Source organism: Amia ocellicauda, chromosome 9 (assembly GCF_036373705.1).
Source record: "Amia ocellicauda isolate fAmiCal2 chromosome 9, fAmiCal2.hap1, whole genome shotgun sequence".
Classification (NCBI taxonomy): Eukaryota; Metazoa; Chordata; class Actinopteri; order Amiiformes; family Amiidae; genus Amia; species Amia ocellicauda.
The window spans coordinates 6,344,912-6,367,749 of NC_089858.1; positions in this window are offsets into that span (position 1 = coordinate 6,344,912).

The following is a 22,838-nucleotide window of genomic DNA, read 5'->3' on the forward strand; positions in this document are numbered from 1 at the left end:
ACAGGAAAGGGTGAAACTGGTGAACATCCTTTCTGCCTTTGAATCACTTCAGAGAAAAGATCAGTGAAGTTACTTTGAATGTGTATTTGGATATACTTTCTATGCATTTAGTTAATTAATGTGAAATGAACTCTTCTGTATTTAAGATAAGAGACAGTACTGTTCATGGATGGACACATCTCTGCTTTCATATATAGGATATAGGTCCTCTTTTTATGAAGAAGACCTGGAGCTCTGGTGAATGTTAGCATTACTGCATTGAACTAAATACCTCGCAGCCCATCATGAAGAATATCGAATCATTTACATTATTTCCCCAATAAATAAAATAAGGGTTTCCATCCTCTATGGAACTTTACAGGAACTTTCCAGGAGACGGCAAGATGGATAACCAGGACATTGTGTCTTATTCTTCTATTCTTCTATTTTCTTCCTGAAAATCCCAAAGTGTCTTTTACAGGTTCACAAGGCGAGTGTCCGTTTCACCTTTTAAATTAAATCCTTCTGTGTGCAGCAGTTGTTTATCTTGTTTTGTTTCTGACATTGTGTTGCAGAATTTGACTGTCCTTTATCTGATTTCATGTGACCACTTCTTAAAAACACCTGGGAAATGTTTTTATTATAATGCACTACTGAGCTGTATCTCTGCTCTTAGCATGAATTGGGAATGAACTGACACACCAGTACATTTCCATATGTTTCCAGAAGCCATGACTCATGAGAGAAGCGAACCAGAGGGCAGCAGAGGCCAAAAGGTGAGCAGAATTTTTAATATGAAATTCTGTGATACTGATAAGTATTAAACCATGACGCAAAAAAAGGTAAACCGTCGTTTGAAGTATTACTCCACTTTGGAGATATTTGCATATCAATCACACTTTAAAGAGCATCAAAGCTGTCAGCATCATGTTTGAGAAGTGTTTATTTTTGTCATACAATCTCCTGATTTCTGCATTGCTTGCATTCAAGTCAAGAATGTGTGAATCTGGAAAACTACAGTAAACTTTTCTGAAACTTTTCTTAGTAACTCTGATGTTTCGGTTTTTGTTCACGGGGAACTGAAGATACGCATCTGAGGAAATCTCATTTTCCGATGCTTTCGAGTAAGCCTGGTCTGTCATCTGGACTGGATCACAATGCTTTTTTTTTTTTTTGCTTTTTTTTCAAATTTTGGTTCACATGGTACCTTAGCATCTGAGTAACATTCAGTTCTTTCCTGCATTTTCTTTAATGCTTTATCTCTTTTACAGTTCCAGACACAACACTTCTTTTCAGATTTCACAGCAGAAAGTATTATTTTCACAGAAATGTACACATTAACAGTTTTCGGCACCTCCTTGACATCAAAAACATCTATAAATGTGAAAGTTACTGCCACAGCAGCAAGATAATATCATCATTTGCGACGTGCAATTTTCAAGCATTTTATAAGCATATAACCGGTACAATACAGAGAAAATGTAGAATTGTATTTGGTATCGACAGCAAAGAGGGGAACTGCTTTGAAATTAGGTATAAGCTTTGTTGTGTTGGAATCGTAAGTGTCTTGTCTAACACATTTCATGGATCAAATTTTTGCAATGAGCCATTTCCCGTCATTCCTGGAAGATTGCTGTGGTAGTACTACTCTCCATTCAATTCATGAAACAGACTGTTGCATAAGTTCCCTATGAGTAAATGCTTTGTCTTCAGGCAAATGTCAGAGATCACTGTAAATATCATCTTATTGCAACTGTGCACAAACATTTAAATTAGAATGTTAAAAACCACTTCCTATACACATTTGTTGCCTTTCCTGAAGTGGTGGGCAGTCACTTAATTTGTCATTGTCACATCTGGTGACAAACTTGTTGCTTTGAGAAGACACAGGAATGACTTCCTTTAAAAAGTTGTATTGAACATCACATGCCCTGTTAGCTGAATATTGTCCTATGATATCTAAAACGCAAGTCCTTGATTTGAAACCTTTTGTGGCAAAAAACTTAATTGGAGAGCAATACAAAAATACACACCTGCAGTTCCGAACACCCAGAGTTATTTATTTGGTTCTACTTGATGGAGGTAATGCCACATTATCCTCTCTTGGTTATGTGTCAGTGCATCAGTGGACAGAGAACGTGGTGCTGTTTTGAAGACATTGGCAGGAAGATGATGCCAACTAAGGATGCATGAGAAGACCACAAGCTTAAGTACACTCTAGACAAACAAATATGGAACAGATCGTCTGCATAACTCCAATGGGCTCTGACCTCCAGAGATGTGGGCACTAATGGGAAAATGTAACTATTCAATTTTGTACTGCCACAGTATTAAAATATCCAAAGACGATGTTTTGATTACGTTTGCCTTTTCTGTAAATGTTTCTTGTGTGCATTATACAAATATTATTCTGCTGAGTACAGTTGAACAAACACTTTTTTCACCATGACAGGAAACTAGAAGCTGAAGTTTAACAGCCTCTGGGGAATATTCTTTTAATTTCCTATTACATCACTATATATTTGCAAATTGTGAGGTGCAAGATGTATTCTTGGTATTTTACTTTTGCATACCTCGGCTTTTTATAATTTTCATAATAGTTTTCTCAATCTCTACATCATAATTTCATGTGACTCAGAATAGTTTTCACCGCATATTGGATTTTTTTTCCTTCTTTAATTAGGTGTGACAGCTTTTGTCCATGAATGCATTCATTAGTAGGGTTTGGTTTTCAGTGAGACTAGACATTTCGTGATGTGCTTTTGATCGCTGATTTTCCAAATAGATACTGGAAAGTGATAACTGAGCAAATAATGAGCGCTTTTCAATGCATTTGTTTCAAATTAGAGCTGCAATCTTCTTGATTTAAAGATTGTACTGTTGAACAAAAAGACAGACCCAATCCATGGGCTCGAGGGGCTTGAATAACTAACCCTCTGTTACTCTCTTATTGTAATAACAGCCTTGCTTCCATCTCACACCTCCTTCGCCAGCATGGCAGTGCCCGCTGCCACCCCCACTTCTGAAGCCTTATATTAATGAAACCAATTAGGTGTCACAACTCTCCAGTTCACTGAAAACTCATCTTATGTTTCCATAGTGTGTTCACCTACACACACTTTCTCATAATACCCTGACAGTACAAGACAAGAATCAAACCAAATCTGAAATGCAGATTGGAACCGCTGCGTAGAGAAAAAAAAAACTAAAACCGACATTGCCACTTAATCCTACAACCATAGTGGTATCTGTTATGAGATGGCATTTGTCACTTTCAAAATAGAGGTATTTGCACTCTCCAGTAGCAGTCTCCGTGCATGAGACCTGCTGTAGATGATACCCTTAAATGGTACCAGAGTGGTTATACCCAAAGACCGCGTGTGGGCAAACATAATGCTTGCAGAGATTAAGCCTTTTAGACTATAAAACAATATGACTGTCAGGTATTTGGTCCATTGTGCTTATTTTGCAGCTTGTGGTTACTGAAGCCTGGGTTGGGCTGTTTATATCATCCTATGACCCTTTGCATCATTCTTCATTCTCATAGTTTAAATATATTACATATAGAAAAAGTATTGAAACTGAACTCCTACGTGAATTCCAGTGAGCAATTTCACCAAGAGCTGATGCCGTCTACATAATGTCTACATCACCCGTTTAGTGACGAGAGCCTGTTTCAGGTCTAAAGATTCTCTGCGCACTCTTGCTACGCTCCTTTCACAAACATGAGATAGCTGAGGCTTCAGCACACCGCCAGTCTGTGTTTCAATGGAATAAGAGATGACTGTGCCTGTTCCTACAGACCGAAAGAGGTTGACATTGTTCTTGGCAACAACCCTCTTGTCCATTTTCCTCTATGAGAGAAGGAACATTGAAACCAGAGGTAAGCATCTAAATCCTTTAACTTGTTTGTCAAATCATCCCTAGAAAAAAGACAAGAGATAGGTCCCTTATGAATGCAAACTAGTTTGATACAGGAAGTTGAGAGTGGAGCTTTCCTTCTGATTAAATATGCGCCGGCTGTCACTTTCAAATAAGCAGGCGTCATCGGTCCTGTATCTGGAGGTACAAGGAGGGAAAAGGCAAGTAACTGACATCCTGAGAACCAAACCCACGGATGTCTGGTGCACCGCAGTTATGATCTCCGAACAAAATAACAACACAATGGAGTACAGTGTGAAAGTATTGAATTCCTTATCTAAGCAAAAAAAAAAAACGGGCTGAAGGTACACTACAGGTACTTCCCCTGGGTGATTCATAGCGGTGTGAGTTCTGTCTCACATCACAGTTCACTGTAACACGGCGTGACCCACATTTCTCTGAAAACACACTCACATCTGGGGGAAGACGGGGAAGTCCGCTTCAGGGAGCTTTGCTTTTTGTTTTTCCTTTTTCCTGCCACCATCAGGAATGACTTGGCAGGAGGAAAGGAAAAGTACCGTAGGAAGCCTTGTATGTCATCACATTTCCAGTGCTGGAGGAACTTTCTCCTACCTATAAGGCAAACATGTTTTCGGCTATAGCTCTCTGGCCAAACAAACACAGCTGATGCTTGGGCCCTCTCCCAGCTCTAGCAGCGCAGTGCTTTGGCCTCATCATGTTATCATGTTCATGAGATAACCAAACTCTTGTGATTTCTACCTAACATGGGAAGCACTCGCATATATATTTTTACTCATAGCTTCAATATGTGTTTGTATATACAATATTAGGGACCTCCATATTGTCTTGTGCTTGCTCTTTTATATAGCTAAAAGGAATGTATTTACTGCATTGAATTACTTATATATATATATATATATATATATATATATGTATATACCGGTCAGCCAGAACATTATGACCACCTGCCTAATATTGTGTAGGTCCCCCTTTTGCCGCCAAAAGCAAAAAACAGCCCTGACCCGTTGAGGCATGGACTCCACTAGACCTCTGAAGGTGTGCTGTGGTATCTGGCACCAAGACGTTTGCAGCAGATCCTTTAAGTCCTGTAAGTTGCGAGGTGGGGCCTCCATGGATCGAACTTGTTTGTCCAGCACATCCCACAGATGCTCGATTGGATTGAGATCTGGGGAATTTGGAGGCCATTCAACACCTTGAACTCGTGATTCATCAGACCAGGCCACCTTCTTCCATTGCTCCGTGGTCCAGTCTGATGCTCACGTGCCCATTGTAGGCACTTTCGGCAGTGGACAGGGGTCAGCATGGGCACCCTGACTGGTCTGCAGCTACGCAGCCCCATACGCAACAAACTGCGATGCACTGTGTGTTCTGACACCTTTCTATCAGAACCAGCATTCACTTTTTCAGCAATTTGAGGTACAGTAGCTCGTCTGTTGGATCGGACCACACGGGCCAGCCTTCACTCCCCACGTGCATCAATGAGCCTTGGCCACCGCTGACCCTGTCGCCAGTTCACCGCTTTTCCTTCCTTGGACCACTTTTGATAGGTACTGACCACTGCAGACCGGGAACACCCCACAAGAGCTGCAGTTTTGGAGATGCTCTGACCCAGTCGTCTAGCCATCACAATTTGGCCCACAAGTCGATCAGATCCTTACGCTGCCCATTTTTCCTGCTTCTAACACATCAACTTTGAGGACAAAATGTTCACTTGCTGCCTAATATATCCCACCCACTGACAGGTGCCATGATAAGGAGATTATCAGTGTTATTCACTTCACCTCTCAGTGGTCATAATGTTATGGCTGATCGGTATATACACACACATGCACACGCACATGCACACTACCGGTCAAAAGTTTTAGAACACCCCAATTTTTCCAGCAGTTCAAGTCCAGTAAATAACCTGAAATGGTACAAAGGTAAGCAATGAACTGCCAGAGGTTAAAAAAAAAACTGAAATGTACATTTCAGAGTTATATACAGCTCCTGTGCATTGAAGTTACACTGTATTTCTACAATGCGCACATCGTTTGAAAGCTTATTTTCTTGGCTACCATAGCGTTTCATTCTCAAACACATCCGATTTACACATTCTCACAGACATCTCCCAGGGAGGGGGGGGAGGGGCCTCATTCACTTTCGATTGGATTTATTTGCAAATAGGCTTGTTTTGTTCAAAACAACCTAACAATATTATCTAATGTTCTATCAAACACAGAGAAGTTCAGATCCAATTATGTAAAATTGTTGTGTATTAGTACACTGTAAACAGAGTTTTCCATCTTGACATTTTGAGCTCTCTATGGGTGTGTGTTGCTTCTACCAAAACGTGGATGGCCTTGTTTTGATCAGTATGGTTCCAGAATATGTCATAATTGTCAATATTTTCTGAGATGTTGTATTCATACACAGACCAAGTATTCCCACATCCCCCATTTCAGAATGCAGAGGTAGAGATACCATGGGATACTAAGCACTTGGCAAACAACACAACAGTGAAGCGTACACATGGGATTAAATAGAAGCACACGGATTTGGTGCCTTTCAAGGGACCAGAGGGGTTTGTCAGCTTAATAGCTTAAATTTTGTTAAATAAAATGATTCCATGATTTATTTTTTATCTCCAATTGTTTATTTGGTCTATGCTTTAATTTCAGAGAACACTGAGACATTAAACTGTGTTAATTTCAATAAACTGGAAAAATGGAGGTATTCTAAAACTTTTGACCAGCAGTGTATATATATATATGTATATATACAGTTAAGGTATCCAATGTATCACTGGGGATTCCGTCTTTTCATCATGTACTTCATCACCAGTGACAATTTATCACTGACATGTCATCACCAATTTGCATATTCACTTACAAATTGCAAATTCTCTCTTTTCAATTAGATCGAATATTCCTTAATGTCCTATGATTCCAAAACACCCTTTTATTAAATCCTACAGTTACCCACAGCAGTTGTAGTCAGTTTTTCAAAGTACATATTCAATTCAATAAATAAAAAATGGTGACTGACTTAGGCTCTGTCAATCTATACCAGACTGTGTTATCTGATCTAATATCCCAGACTATAAGTATAGTATGCCACCCTTATTCGATGTTGAATATCAGGGAAATAGAGTACTTAACAAATACTGAAACCACCCCGCACCGGTCCCCTTTGGTTAAAGGAAGAATATTGACATGTAATTCAAAAAGATGCCCCCAAAGAGCAGTTTATTCACACAATGGAATACAATTAATAAATAGGTCAGATAAAACGAGCAAATAATACATTAAAAACAGTTTAATTTAAACACTGGCTTGGTAGAACACAAGAATGTAATTTACATCCAACAATGAAACTGTATCTCTAATATCAAAGTAGCAAAGTGCAGATGCATGATGATGCAGATGTATCAATTGATATCAAAACTACTTGCCTAACTAACGTCCTTGTTACTATGCAAGTTTTTGGAATTTCGCAGTAAGCAATAAATAAAACCAACAAAATAAACAAAAATATAAAAATAAAAAATAATTATTTTTAAGAACAAAAACAAGCAAATTAATAACAAATGAAAACCGTTGCATGTAAACATAAGTGTAACAAAATGCCAGGGCAATTAATACAAAAGAAAACAAATGAAAACCCAAACAAAACACAAATAGATTATGTATTATTGTTTTATATCAAGCATTGCCTGTGATTATTAAATTCATGCATTCATTAGGACATTTTTCATGTTTAATTCTTGCATTGTTTTATTAACCTTGTGTATCTAAGTTTGTATTTATTGTTTTAGACTATTTTTATACCAGCACTTCTTTAAAAAGTAAAATATGTATTTCAAATTTCAAGATTAACAGAATAATATGTATAAACTGTTTTACATTCCCTCCTCGCCGTCTCTCTCTCACTCACTCTCAAACACTTTCTGTAACATACCAGCATCTTTTTTTATTTTAAGTTAATCAGGAATACTCAAAGTTACACAATTGTGTAATATATAATTATATTGTAAAACTTGAATATACCAGCAGGTGACTAGTTAAAATAAATGCAATGTGTACAACAACAAAAACCTAAATAGAGTGACTGCCCTCACCTAATATTCACCTGGTGTACTGCACAGTATGTTTACATGCTAGTTCATATGTAAGTATTCTTCCCAATATGTATTACTGGAATATTAGATAATGTAAATAGTTAAGAAATATTCCATCTAAATCAAAAGTCTGTATGTAATATGCAAATTGGTAATGAAATGTCATACTTTGTGCTGTTGCAAGAATCCTGGGTCCCAGATTACACAGAGCTGAGAGGTTTTCTGTTCATAACCTAAATTTTTTGTGCTGAGCACTTGGTTTCCTGCTACTAACAGTAGCGAATTAAAAGGCTGGAAGTGATTAAGATGAATTTCCTGTCTGATATTCTTCCACAGTTCTGTTGTTCTTGGACTTATTTAACACATGCAATATTGTTTATGTCCTAATATTGGCTGACCTTTACACTTCGGATGTCATTTTAAAGTACATAGATTGAAGATAGGCCAACGCTTCAGATGTTCTTAGTTTAATTCCCAGTGTTGATTCTCACCCCTGGCCCACTCCCATTACATTACCTAACTTGGTCGGGTTGTTGAACACTCATTTGTAACTTATCTTATGTTCTATTGCATTTAAGAAATTGAAGAAAGGGGAAAGTGTAGTGAATTAATTATTGTGTAATGTTGAAACCATAAATCAAAGCATTGCAGTTCAGTGGGTGGAGCTTAAAGATGAAAGCGGTCTTGCTAGAGACATGGAATGTGTTTTTAATTTTATTTATGTATGTACTTATGAAAATTATCCTTTTTAAAATAGCCCAGAGCTAATATTTGGCCTGCATTCTTTGTACATGCTTGTCCTTGTGACATGTGGTTCCTATATAAACATTTTAAAAACACTCTGAATTCTGTTTTATAGGTGCTGTGCATAGCTGCGGCTTGTTAACGTTATTGTACGTACGGTATAGCTATAGCCTTGAAGGAATAAAGCTGACCTGAGCTCACACTGGTACAAGAGATATGGGATTTCCCAAATGATGCTCAGCCTGCCCATCAAGGGCCTCTTCAGGTTTTTGAGTTATCTACTGTTGCTATGTGTCACTGGCTCTGTAGACCACATCAAAGAATTATCATCTTTATGTATGTGCACACAGCAGCTCAGAGAACAAAGTGATGAAGAGGTGATTCATTATAAACAATGCACTAGAGCCCATCGAAATTGGGGATTACAATTTCATGTGAAGAGGACGTTATGAACAATATGGCAGACATGAAGGTGGAGGAGAGAGGGAAGCCAATTTCAAGATGAGAAATCACAATGATCTTGCACCAGAGAAGAAAGAAAATCAGTCTATTTTTTATTATTATTATTTATTTGTATTGTTTAGTTGTTTTAAATCTTTTGGTACATTAAATTTCACTTGTTTGTTCCTTCCTCTTTAAAATTGGCATGCAATTTGACTTTTTTTTTAAATCAAAATCATTTATGTATATATTTTTTTAAGTTTTCTCTTTTATAAAATATAAGTAAAAGAGTTGCTCAAAAAGTTGTCGAACATGATTTGGTTCACTTTTACAAATTTCAAATGTACAAATAAATCCCCCCTCCCCCCCCCCCCACACAAATATCAATGGATGTGCAGAGTAAGCATGAACAGAGTGGTCAACCCCCTCCCCCTTCATTCAGATTATTGTAAATCTCTCTTACATCTGCCAGATAAATGTCAAGCGATATTTACATGTGCTCAATAAATGGCATGCTGACCCAAAACTGGGACCGTGGTAGTGTTTGTCTGTGGGGCAGCAGGTACAGGGCTTTTTTTTGGTGGAAAAAAAATATTTGCATATTTCTGTTTTTAACAAAAGCAGTTGGATTTTTTTTAAAGAGCTGTTGTTTTTCACATTAAAAGTTATGCAGTTTTCCTATTTACAATACAATTTAGTACATATTAGTATTTTATTAGATGCCTCCATACATAAGGCAATTTTCATGGTTTTACAAACACTACTAAACTATGTGTATTTATTTTATATGACAAGTGTATTTGAATCCACACATTATGTAAGAGCAGAATGGTTTAGTGGTCTAAAATAAACAGATGTCTTAAGAAGGTGCTGAAATGCATCTAAAACTGATTTTGGTTTTAAAATTGAAGGATTTGCACGTGCTTTAGTAAGCAAAAGCACATCAGGACAACTGTCCTTGCTGTGAAAGATGTCCTTCCTTTAAGAATTAGTTTCCTGTTTTCTGTCTTTCAGTAAAAATCACCTGCAGGAACTATTAAATCCAGTAACAATCTTAAATATCTTCCTCAAGTCGCCTCGTATAAATTAAGTGGATCCAGGTACCACATTTGCTATAATTAGGATAATTGAAATAAATTAATGCATCTTATGGGTGTATAGGAAGTGCATACTGCTCTTATTGTCAATTGCAAATTCTGCAATACTGAAGGTCAGAAAACATTACCTTTTCAGTTGGTGTGAGTGAAACCTAAAGATGTGTTTCTTGTTTAGTGAGTGATATTTAAGTAGATCATTAAGTAGAAGGGGCAGGTGTTTGGGAGATGAATACCTTTTCTATGCACGGTTTCTTGCCATATCCCCTTTTCGCATTAAGTGGATACATAAGTGGAAAACATCACGGGAAGTAGAACAAAAGCCATGAAGTCATCTTTTTTTTTTTTTTTCCCAACGACACATTCTCCTTTTTCCCTTAATATATGTATAAACACAAAAGAAACCACAGAAGGAAAATATACAGAGATGCCAACCTTTCCCTTTGATCAAATATTCTGGTTTGTACACAAGCTTTAGGGGAAAAAGAAAAAAGAAAAACAAAAGAAGGGAAACAACCAGCACTCACCTCAAGAATACCTACACTCATCTTGGGGCAATAAAACACTATTTTTGTAGTACTAGTACTAATGAAGTGCCTCCTGGCAGTGAATCATCTCTTTGCAACCACTTATGTCAAAGCCTGAGAGTCTGGGGAGAAATTGTCCTGTATTTGCTAATTATGTAAATCACTGTTCCTAGAATAACCATGATAGAATGATACAGTGAAATGCGATAATTACTGCCAGAAGTCTTAAAAAATATGGGGAATGATTCTGAATGTCTTAAAATGTAAAGTCAACTGATATTATATTATTAGCACTTACAACACTTTCTTTACTAGTATTAAGATTATATGTAGTTTAATTGATATATTGTATTCCGCGGCGTAACTATTTTCAATCACGAGTCCAGTGTTGGAAACAACTCTCACACTCACTCTACACAAACTGGCGACAAGCACACAAATGCATAATCCTGATGAACCTGAAGAAAATGAGCTTCTATAACAATGTTAACTATAAAAACATCCCAAATATTGTTACAACAGCAAGCACTTTATCCCTCTTGTTATGTTGTGGGTCAAATTTACACATTTTTTCGTTTAACATCACTGACATGCTTTATAACTTTTCCAGCATGAGCCATCATCTTATCCTTTAGGTGGGGATAATTAACTTGTAATTTTTTTTTCTGTGTCAGTCTGAACCAAAAAGAGACATCAGTGCTGCAGGACCCAAAAATACTTCCTATTCTGCAGTAGCAGAAGGGCAAAGGTCGGCCAAGTGCTGGAAAATAATGGCTCTCTGGCTCAGCCTCTCTCATTATCCACTGGCCATTTATGTCTTGGAAATAACCCATTGAATTGCAATAAATTCTTACACAACTGCCCCCCACTCAAAAGCAAAAGCATGAATGTTATGAACTGCGGATCGAGCTGCTGTTTCTGTGGATGAGAGCTGATGGCACTGGAACCACAATCTCTGGATATTCAGTTCAGTTCTGGGAATTTAGATTCACGTACGCTTTCATATTCCTTACTAAAAATACTTTCTTGACTGTTTCTTCAGGGAAAATACAGTGGATGGCATATAAATGAATGGATTACAAAACCCCTTTCTTGCAGAGTAATACCAAAGCAAACCTCATCTTTATTTCACAAATGCATTTCTGTAATATGTAAATTCAAAACCTATTTTACAATGACAAGATCAGGGATTGCGACCATGAAATCTATTACCATGTTAAAAATGTGTTCATGCGTGTTTGCTTGAGTCCTCTTTTTGGAATTAGTGGTGATCAGACTAAGTTATACATTTTCATTTTTATTTTATTTTTAGAAAACGTAACCGAAAACTAAATAACAGAAATATGAAATCACATGCATTGTAAAAGGGGGATTATTCTGAATTCTCAATGGCATTTGAAAGTGAATGCATCAGCAAGATGCAGGTGGGGGTCGTGGCAGAGTGGGAGATTAAAGTACAGACTTTTGAGATATGAGTCAGACATCCTGTTTTCGTTGTATGTACAGCACTTTTTCTTTGTTTTAAAGCAAGGTTCTTCAAAATGTTCTTTAAGTTATAAAAGTTATTGAGCTGCCTGAAAAGATTAATCGTTGTCATTTCGGGAACTATCAAACCATTGTGATTCAAGACCAGCCCTCACAAGTGTTAACCACCTTGTTGAGAGTTTCAGATGCACTCAGGCCTCACACTGTGGCAATAATGACCTTAAGATGGGAAGTATCATTATACAAAACACATAATGATAAGTGGTTGAAGTGAGATGCCACAATGTTTCCCCTCTTAGTTTCCCCCCAAAATGAAATGTTTCAGATTTATTGTAAACTTGGATGCAATTTACGTGAAAACGCAACTTCTTGTTTTCAAGTAAGACTAGAACAGATTATTTTATTTCCCATTTTTAAATAGCTTTTAATATTATTCATATAAGAAGGGAATTATTCCACTGTAAGTTCAATGCAGTTGTTACTATACATATAATATCCAGATCCTGGAATCAATAAATGTTAAGTAAAGTTATGTCAATCTACGATTCGGTGCATCATACCTGCAAGAGTGAGGTGTGCTTTTGAAACAAAGTAGAACGAGTTATTTATTTTGTGATTTCTTTGACTTTTGACCTGTTTTTGTATTAAGGACCAGATCTGGCCACTGATCTGGGCAGAACGGGGAATACAGTTACAGCTTATGACTCTTATTTTTTGTCCTTCAACCCCTAATCACAATAGCTGATGCCCGAATATTCGCTTAAAACAAGGAAACTGGAAAACTGGCCCAGAGACTTCATAAGAAATCATAAAAACAATAGTCCGCCGCCGGGACCTACACACAATTGCAACCCTCAGCTGTGTCACAAAATAAATACATAAATATTGTGATTACAGATAAATACCAGCTGCTATCAATTCATTTCACTGGTTGCAGGCCTGCCCTAGGCTTTAACAATGGCTAAATATGATTTCAGAGAGAGCCTGAGTCATGCAGTCTGTTCCTGATTTGTCCTGTTGGATTGTGGTCAGGGCCCATATGCATAAAACATCTCAGAATTACTCATAGGAATCACGCTAAAAGTTAATTTAGGAGTAAGATTACTCCTAGCTCAGAGTAGGAGATAGAAGTCTGTCATAAAGTCTCTAACACCTACTTTTAGCTGGGAGTAGGATCCAATCCTAGGAAAAACTTTTAGCATATTTTCACGACAGTTTAGTTTAGAATGCGGCTCAATGTGACGTATTTTTTACATTTTGGGGAAATAAAATGTAGAACATGAGATCACATGTAGACAAGCAGAAACAAAAAGACAACTTTAGGAATATGCTAAGCTAACTCAGCCTTTTATTTGTTTATAATTTGGCACAAACATTTTCCCCTCATTCCTTGTTTACGAGGGTAGTAAGCTGCTACATGGAATTAAAATGCTAGAATAATGTTACATTCATAATCACAATCATAAATTATACATAAAATATCTTAAAATGTATCCTTCCATTATACATACAAAATTGTCCACAGGTGGAAACACTGGGTTAAATTCATGAAGGGTTTTACACCGATTCGCTATTTCAGACAATTTGAAAAAATTTAAAAACTTTTTTCAGACAAAGTTAACATAAAATGCATCATCATGCATACAGTTTATTATGAATATGCTTTGTGGGTAATTTTTCATTCATTTTGCGGCTTATTTATTTTACTTTTATTCATATTAAAAATAATTGGATATAGAATTGGTGTAATGTAAAACCCTTGATGAATATAGGTTGGTATTGATTATGAATTTGATTAGGCTAGCATTGATTATATAGGAGTAATCACTGATTATAAATGCAGCTTGTTTTGGGGATATTTGCACGCTGTTGTGGGGAAATCAATTAACTGTCCATGGTTTGATGGAAAATTGTGCTTATTGAAGGCTGTGATGATGATTGCAAATCACCACTGCTACATTGTTGCCACCTGTACTCTGCATTTCTGACAGAGGTGGAAGAAACTGTATTTCAGTAACAAATATTCAATTTCTGTCTAATCTGTATCGTCACAATAACTCTTCATCATCACACTGCTGTAACACCTTTCCTTTCATGGAAGGTGCGCTCAAGCATCTTCTCATTGCTTCCACCTCCCAACTCCTAACTAGTTGAGCCTGAACCTTGTGAGTTCATTTGTTTATATGAGTTTAAAATCCTTGGATGGTGGTAGTACACTGTAATTAAAAATAGTGCAATCAGTGCAATCTCCACATAGCACTAATAAATTCAGTTATGGTTTACTTGTCTTTTATTGGGTTCTTCTCCAATGGATTGAGAGATTTTCAAGCTGAAAACCTCTGAGTAGATAGTAGGGTCCTGTGGGCGCGGCCTATTTTGTTATGACGTATGACCTAACCTTATTAATATTCCTACGTCATAATTGGGGGGTATGATTTTAGGTAGAGTTATTTCCTTAATTATTCCTAGATCATATCCGTCAGAAAGTGTACACCCATAAAACCTTGAACAACAAGGCCACCCATAAATACCCCCACCCCTGTGAAGGCACCGCCCCGAAACTCTCCTCTCTATTTAAGAACCCGTGCTGCTTTTAGGCAATACATCTTTAATTCTCAGCATCTGAAACATCCAGCTTCTTCAACATGTCCAGCGACATCAACATGAAACCCCGCAAGAAGCAAGCCCGGGCAAGGGTTCCTGTACTTACCAATTTGAAGATTGAACGCACCTGGGTGCTGTTCTGGGGGGCTCAATGAGGTTACCGCTTTAAAAGGGACCCCAGCTATGTTGGAGTGGAGCTTTTTGCTTTGGGAGAGAAGGAGGGCACGTTGGAACCTTTTGAGATGGTAATTGAATACTCTTATGATAGACTGGTTGAAGGTGATGGCCTGGAGAGATCTGGGTCTTGTGGATAAGACTCTAGAAGACTTGCAAGAGGGGCCAAGAGAACGCGAAACAGGCTCTCCGACTCAGGGTTTTGAAAGGTGTGAATGGGAAAGCTTGCAGAATTACGGTAGAGTGGTGAAGAGTCTATCGCTAACTACCGATCGCTAGGTTTTGTTTAGCAGTACCCTGATTACAAACCCTATTGAAGGGGTTGTGGAGGAGCCAGAAAAACAGGTTACCGAAATCATGTTTGATGACTTGGACTGGCCATTCTTGAAAGAGGTCATAACCTGTATAAATGACGGTTTTGACATCTTGATCAAATGTTCGCAACTGGATTCTGTTAGAAGGAGAATATGCTGGATTATGGATTATATATCCCCCTTGAAGGACGACGACAATGATAAAACAGATGACCTGTGGGGGTTTGGAGGGGGGTCTGACGGCTCAGGGGCTACTCTCTTCTAAGAGGGCGGTGTGTCGTGACATAGTGAAGAGGTAGGATAAAAGGCGCAACACTTAATTCATGGTTTAAAATTAAAGAGAATGTCTTACCCGAAAGCTGTGGACGTCGACAGGCTCTACAGGCCTCTTCAAACCCGGGATCTCCCCTGGTTCTATTCCCCAGGTTTTGTATACACTCCGGAACCCTCTGACTGCGGCTACTCTCCAAGACCTCAGCCCCCGGTCCCTCAGGATGAAACAGCATGCTGTGCGATGGATGTCCAAATGAGTCTCGGTGAGCCCCAGCCTCTGGAGCTCATGGAGGGCCTCGATTTTGCTGAACTGTCTACCGTCTGTGCGTCTCAGGAGGGGGTCGGTCCAATGGATGTAGAAACACCCCACAAACCACCAGGTGACCCAATGAGCATCGAACTGTCCCGGGGGCGTAATGAAGATGCTGGATTTATGCCCGGGGTATGTGCCCAAGTAAGCAGAGTGGTTAAAACCACCCTGGTGTATATTCTGAGTTCTCTCATTGACTGAGCTCTGAAAGCAGTCTGTCTGGGTTGTGAAGTGAATCACCCCAGTCAGTTGAGACACAGCTGTTTGTTTGAACCAGACCGCTACTATTTCCTGTTCTATTTCAACGTGTTTTACAGAAGACTGAACAAACCATGGCTGAAACCTGCGCTAATCAAGGCACTGTCTTACTCCCACATACATGTCACCCCGGGGCAAGTCTAGAAAATCATAGATGAGATTTTGCTGGAGCTGAAAAAGGAGCCGTTTATAATAGAGAAACTTGGTCAGCTGCTCAATGACCTGGATGAGCCGAGTAGAAAAACTGTTGGCAAGCTAAAAGCTTATTTCTTCCGTAAAGAAGTTAAAGCTGGGGACGGCGACAAAGAATTCGACATCTACGCCACTGATTCAGACTCTGACCTGAACTAAGGGACTTTGAATATGGGGAATGTTCTGGACTGCTTCTGCAACTGGTTCTGTCATCAACACTCTGCAGCTAACCTGAGAGCGCTATTACACCATGTGCTTGACAGAAAAGTAGCCAACGCGAGCATTTTCTCTACAGATTTAACCATCGATGAGGATCAAACTTTCAAACCTGGAAAAGTTAATGGCTGCTGTATCAAAGACCGGGGGGTACGAACACTGGGATGAAGCGCTCAAGGGGGCCAAGAATGATATTAGGCCATTTCATCAACATCTTTATGACCTTTTACTGAGCATGTTTAATACACCTCTGTTTACTTTTAAAATAGGCCATATTGTTGTTTTATGTACATATGTAACTGAGGTGTGTGCCTACAAGATAAAGAAACAGGTATTTGTTGATATAGATCAAGTAACCAATCATCTGATTTCTTCTTGCCTGGACCGTAGAAAAAAATGTTGTGTATGTATGTATATATGTATGTATGTATATGTCTAAAAAGGGGTATCTGCTCTCCTGAAGTTGAATAAAAAACCTTGTATAAAAACTTTGCGCATAGTGTGGGTCTGTGTTGTTATTTAACAGAATGACTCGGCAAGCTCCCCAAATGCAGGAACTATACTATAACCCAGCCAAGATTGGGGGTTTGGCGGGTAAGAAGGGTTTTCAAAGAGGACTCGCGGAGGCAGGAGTGAAGGCTAATGATGTGGTTGTTTCAGAATGGTTACGGGAACAAGACGCCTATACCTTACATAAACCTCTCAGGATTAACTTTAAAAGAAACCGCGTATATGCAACTGACATAGACTCACAATGGCAAATGGATCTAGTCAATATGTCAAATTTATCAAAACATAACAATGGTCACAAATTTATGTTAATGTGTATCGACGTGTTATCGAAATATGCCTGGGCTCACATTCTACATAATAAAACAGGTCGGGCAGTGACAAGGGCCTTTGAGGATATATTGGGCCAGGGTCGGTGTCCTAAAAAACTGCAGACTGATAAAGGAAAAGAGTTTCTCAACAGAGAATTTCAGAATCTACTGAAGAGACACAAAATACATAATTTCACCACCGGTAATGAGCTTAAGGCATCGGTGGTGGAGAGGTTTAACCGCACCATATAGACCAAAATGTGGAGATATTTTACAGCGGTCAACACGTTCAAGTATTTTGATAAAGTTCAGGATTTTATCGATGCTTACAACCAAGGGTATCACACCAGTATTAAAATGAAGCCTATAGATGTTGATCAAAGTAATTATTTTAAGATCTATAAAAATGTATACAGACCATTTATTAAGAAGGGAAAAACTACTTATAAGTTCAACATCGGTGATGTGGTTCGCGTTTCAAAGCTACGGAGTACTTTTGCCAAAGTTTATGAACAAACATTTTCTGACGAATATTTTACAGTTACCGAACAGTTGGCTAGAGACCCCCCCGTGTACCGGTTAAAAGACTATGATGGGGAGGATATAGAAGGAACGTTTACAGTAAAAAAGTTACAAAAAATTATTGTGGGTAAAGACAGTGTATACAGAGTTGAAAAGATATTAGCTGAAAAAACCCAGAACCGGAAAAAATATGTGTTGGTGAAATGGCGAGGATGGCCTGAAAAGTTCAATAGTTGGGTCCCGGAACAACAGTTTTGCGATATTCAATCCTTATAACAACATGACCGCGGGTGTGGTGGGGGCATTACTTTCGATACTCAAGATGGAATCAGGCGGCTTCTACGTGACTCTACCCAGTAACGCCTCTCTCGATATATATCCTAAAAATGAAATATCCAGTTACACGGTACAATTAGGAAAATCTAAAGATCTAAGGGGGTCGTGGGAAGTGGGGTTGGCGGAAATACAGTATCCTTACACTTGGTCTGTTTTACAAGATAAGGATGCCACCTTCGCCATTTTTGATGATGTTAAAAAGAGTCAATGGACATTCACGATACAAGGAGGTTATTATGACAACGTGGATAAAATATTAGATGAGATGAATAAACAGTTCTCAGAAGGCAACCCCAACCTCAAGCTATATTACAACCCTATTAAAAACAGAGTGTACAAGATGTCAAAACCGGGTATTAGCATTCAAACCAGCGGCCAACTGGGCCTTATATTAGGGTTCTATTCTGACACAGAGAGCATTTTCTCAGAAGTGGTGGCCCCCTTCCCGGCTTTTACACTCTTTATGTGTATACGGATATCATAACCCACCAGAGGGTCGGGAATAGTTATGTCCCCCTTTTGAGAAATGTACTTATTAAAGGTAAAAGCAATGACATGTTCACAATTACTTATGACAAGCCGCACTACGTACCAGTCTCAAAGACCCACTTTGACAACATCACGATTGAAGTAAAATCGGATCAGAAAATCAACGTACCCTTCCGCTTCGGTAAAGTTATTGTCAAACTACATTTTCAACCCCTGAAACAGTGTGTACATTATTAAAATGGATACCTCGAGGGGTTATGTCGATCCTAGCACCTATGTGGATTATTACAAGACGCAAGCCGGGAACGGCTTGCCTGGTTTTGTAGGAGCCCCCACAATGTATGGAGCCGGTCTAAAAGGGCTCTTTCTTGGTCTCTTTAGAATGGCCGTACCCCCTGCTCAAGAGAGGCTTTGCTATAGTCAGACCCCACTTGAAATCAGCGGCTAAAAACATTGTTAGTGACGTGTTCACCAATGTTATGAACCGGGCAGCTAGCCATGAGCATCAGGAGGGTTCGGGTCTCATGGTAATGGCGAGGAGTGGGGGTAAAAGAAGAAACAGCAGGTGTCCACCAGGGCGATGAAGATCCATGGCTAACAAAAAACGAAGAATCACTCATTCTCCAACATATCGTGGAAACACTCGGAGAAGGAAGCAGCACAAGAAAAAACCTGCAAAAAGAAAGTCTCAAAGAAAGACAAATAGAGCCTCAGGATACATCTTTTAAACATGTCTTTTGTCCACAGTCTATCGGAAGAATGCGTCAAATCAGAACTGGATCTGTTTACAGTTCCATACACTCAAACGAGTATAGATAAGAGCATATATGTAGAGATTCCCCCTCTTTCAGCAATTTCAGACACGGCTCCTCTGGAGTTTTTCATAGCAGGCAATGGCGAGGATTATATTGATTTGAATAACACATTTATTTTAATGAACTGTAAAGTGGCTGATGAGGATGGCGATGCAATCGAGAAGATGACCAACTTTGGGGTCATCAATTACCTGGTGGCCACCATGTTTTCACAGGTGGATGTGACCCTGGGAGATCGGCTCATTAGTCAAAGCAGCAATACTTACCCCTATAGAGCCATGATGTATCCTTAATTATAGTGAGGAGACCCTAAGCAAACAGTTCAGCCCCGGCCTTTTCTTCAAAGACACCCCGGGAGCTATGGACAACAAGGATCCAGAGGGACTCAATAAGGGTTTGCAAAAAAGAACGGCCTTTTCAAAATATTCATGCAGACATATTTTTCCAAGAAAACTCATGCTCAACGGGGTAGACATTAAAATTAAAATGATCCGTAATAAAAATGCTTTTTGTCTGATGACCCCCGATACTGAAAAATATAAACTGACCATATTATCTGCCTCGCTGTTTGTGAAAAAAGTGTCCATCTCCCCGGCGGTTAAACTAGGACATGCGCAGGCGTTAATGACGGCAAACAAGAGTGTGGACAACATTTTTCGCTGGTGAAGACGGGCAATATGCATTTGGAGATGCGTTTCAAGCAGCCTCTACCACACACTGTACATATGGTCGTGTACGCTGTGTTTGACAACATTATTGAGGTGAACCAGAGGAGAAATGTTCTGTATGATTATTATTAAAATGAACACCAGAGAGCTCAACCACATCATGAATGCCATGGCCTGCTCACGGAAACTGTTTCAAGGAGTCTACGCCTGCGACCAGCTGCCTAAATTTAAGATCAAGAATTTACCCGCAATGTACATAATCAACACACACCCTAAAAATATGCCCGGAGAACATTGGCTGGCGGAGGACCACCGTGGGGAATTTTTTTATTCCTATGGAAACCCCCCGGATTTCAGACCTTTCCCTCGGAAGATCAATAACTTTCTGCTCAACAACTGTCAAGAAACCATTTACAGCGGTCGTCAAGTACAAAGTCTACAGACCTTCACTTGTGGTCAACACTGTGTGTTTTTCTTATATCATAGATCTAAAGGAAGGTCATACCCTGATATTATGGCCTTGTACAGCGAAGATTTAGGCCAAAATGATAAAAAAGTGGCAGAGTTTGTCAGGACACTGTGGACCCCCCCTTATAACACATTGACTTAAGGCCCTAGCCAACCATGTATACAGATGGGGTGTTCTTGCGAGGATTTTAAAAGATGTTATGCGTGTTAAGGTGAAAAAATAATGAAAACAGCCTTTGAATCATTAGTTTTGTTTTTATTTAACACAATTCTTATACAAAGCATGAGTTATGTTATAAATAAATGTACAACATTTGAAAAATTATTTGGGAGGACAAATAAAAACATGAGATTAATAAGCTTCCCAACGGTGGATAGATCCTGAGGATAGTCGCTCAGCACGGTCAGAGTAATGAGATGTCGGAGTCACATCAGTCTCCCCCTCTTTACACAGACGGATTTTTTGTCGCGTTTCCTGGTTAGGAACTGTTGATTGGGGCATGTTCAGACAGGCCATCGCATGTAGGAAAGCATTCCAGCCTACAGGTCGGCGACTATCAGGTACCTTATTAGTGCTAGTGACGCTCTTCAACAAATCAAACATGTGTGAACCTTTGACCAACAAATTCACCCTGTTCATTCGAAGCCGTTACCCGCGGTTTCTGAACCATTTTGTGCAGGATATATTCCGCATGTCTTTTGCTTCTGGCAGGCATGTTTCTCAAAACATCAGTTACAACATCCCCCTCTGAACTCTCAACAGGGTCGGTCACCGCAACATCTTTATCAACCGTAGCTCCCTCATCAGCCCCAGAACCATTTTCTTGAGAGGCCATGGTTAAAGTTAAAGTGTTTTGATCTTTTTCACCCTGTCTAACCAGATGGAGGTAGCGCTGTAACGTGTTGCTATACAACTGGGCTTTGGAATACTGATTTAAATCGGCCCTGGCCAGTATAGCTTTAATTTCAGAGTCCAGGTTGTTTTCGGCGGTTTGTCTAATGGGCTCTGGCCCGACAACATTTTTTCTCAGTTTCTCAAGCTGCTCCTGAGGGATCAAAAACATTTTCTGAGCATATTCCTTTATTAACCCACTTTGGAAGCTAGAAGACTGGTTAGGAAAGGCATGGCTATGCTCAACAGCGGGCCAATAAAACCCCCGGTTTGATTAATCTTCTTTCTTTTTCTTTTAATAGAATACTTCTTATTAGCGATGATCTTGATAACAGCTTTTTGTTTTTTGAGTTTAGAATGTTGAGAAGGGGTTAGGGGTATATTACCGCATAAGATGTTTAAAGCTATTTCACACAGGGTCTCAATCAAATCCGAGGGGGCCCATGCCAACACTGCTTTCCTATGGCGTGGGCTCCCCTCAAATAACATTAGCAAAAGTGGCAGATTTCTTTTAATCCGAACATACATTCTTATTTATTTCATTTTCTTTAGCACATACACTGCCGGCCAATCAGGCAGGCACAAACCTGTTCTGAGGCGAAAGTCTTCTGGGGTTTGTGCTTTTAAGTCTGCAATCAAGTACCCGTAGGGTTTTTTGGTGGCATCCTCAAATGCCTCCAAAAAGAACTTGGTCTGGTTAGGGTACATTTGACGAGCCAAGACGGTGACCTGTAGTTTATCTCTGGGGTTTTTAAAAATAATTATATAATTGGCGTTTAAATTAATAGTGCGGCTTTTTTTACCTTGAAAAAATAAATTTTGAACTAAATAAATAATACTAAATTCCTATGATGAGTGTACTTTGTAAAAGCTTTTTCCACTTCACTGTTGTCACCGGCCTGCTCCATCAGGTCATCAAGGATCACTAGATTAGTTTGACCGGGTGGGAACAAGTCATCGTCACACAATGGGGCGGGGAGACCTTGCACAAATTTCAGATTATTTTTTTTCAAAGCCAAATCATCGTAGAGAGGTTGCCAGCAAGAGTAACACCACACTATGTTGTCGAGATCATGGGACACGGTTGCTTCCACATCTTCTATGATGTTCTTTATAAGATAGCTCTTACCCGAATTGGAGGGACCGGCTATAATACAGGAGAAAGGGTGTACAAGTCTGTTATCAAAACCGCCGCTAATATCCATAAGGCAGAC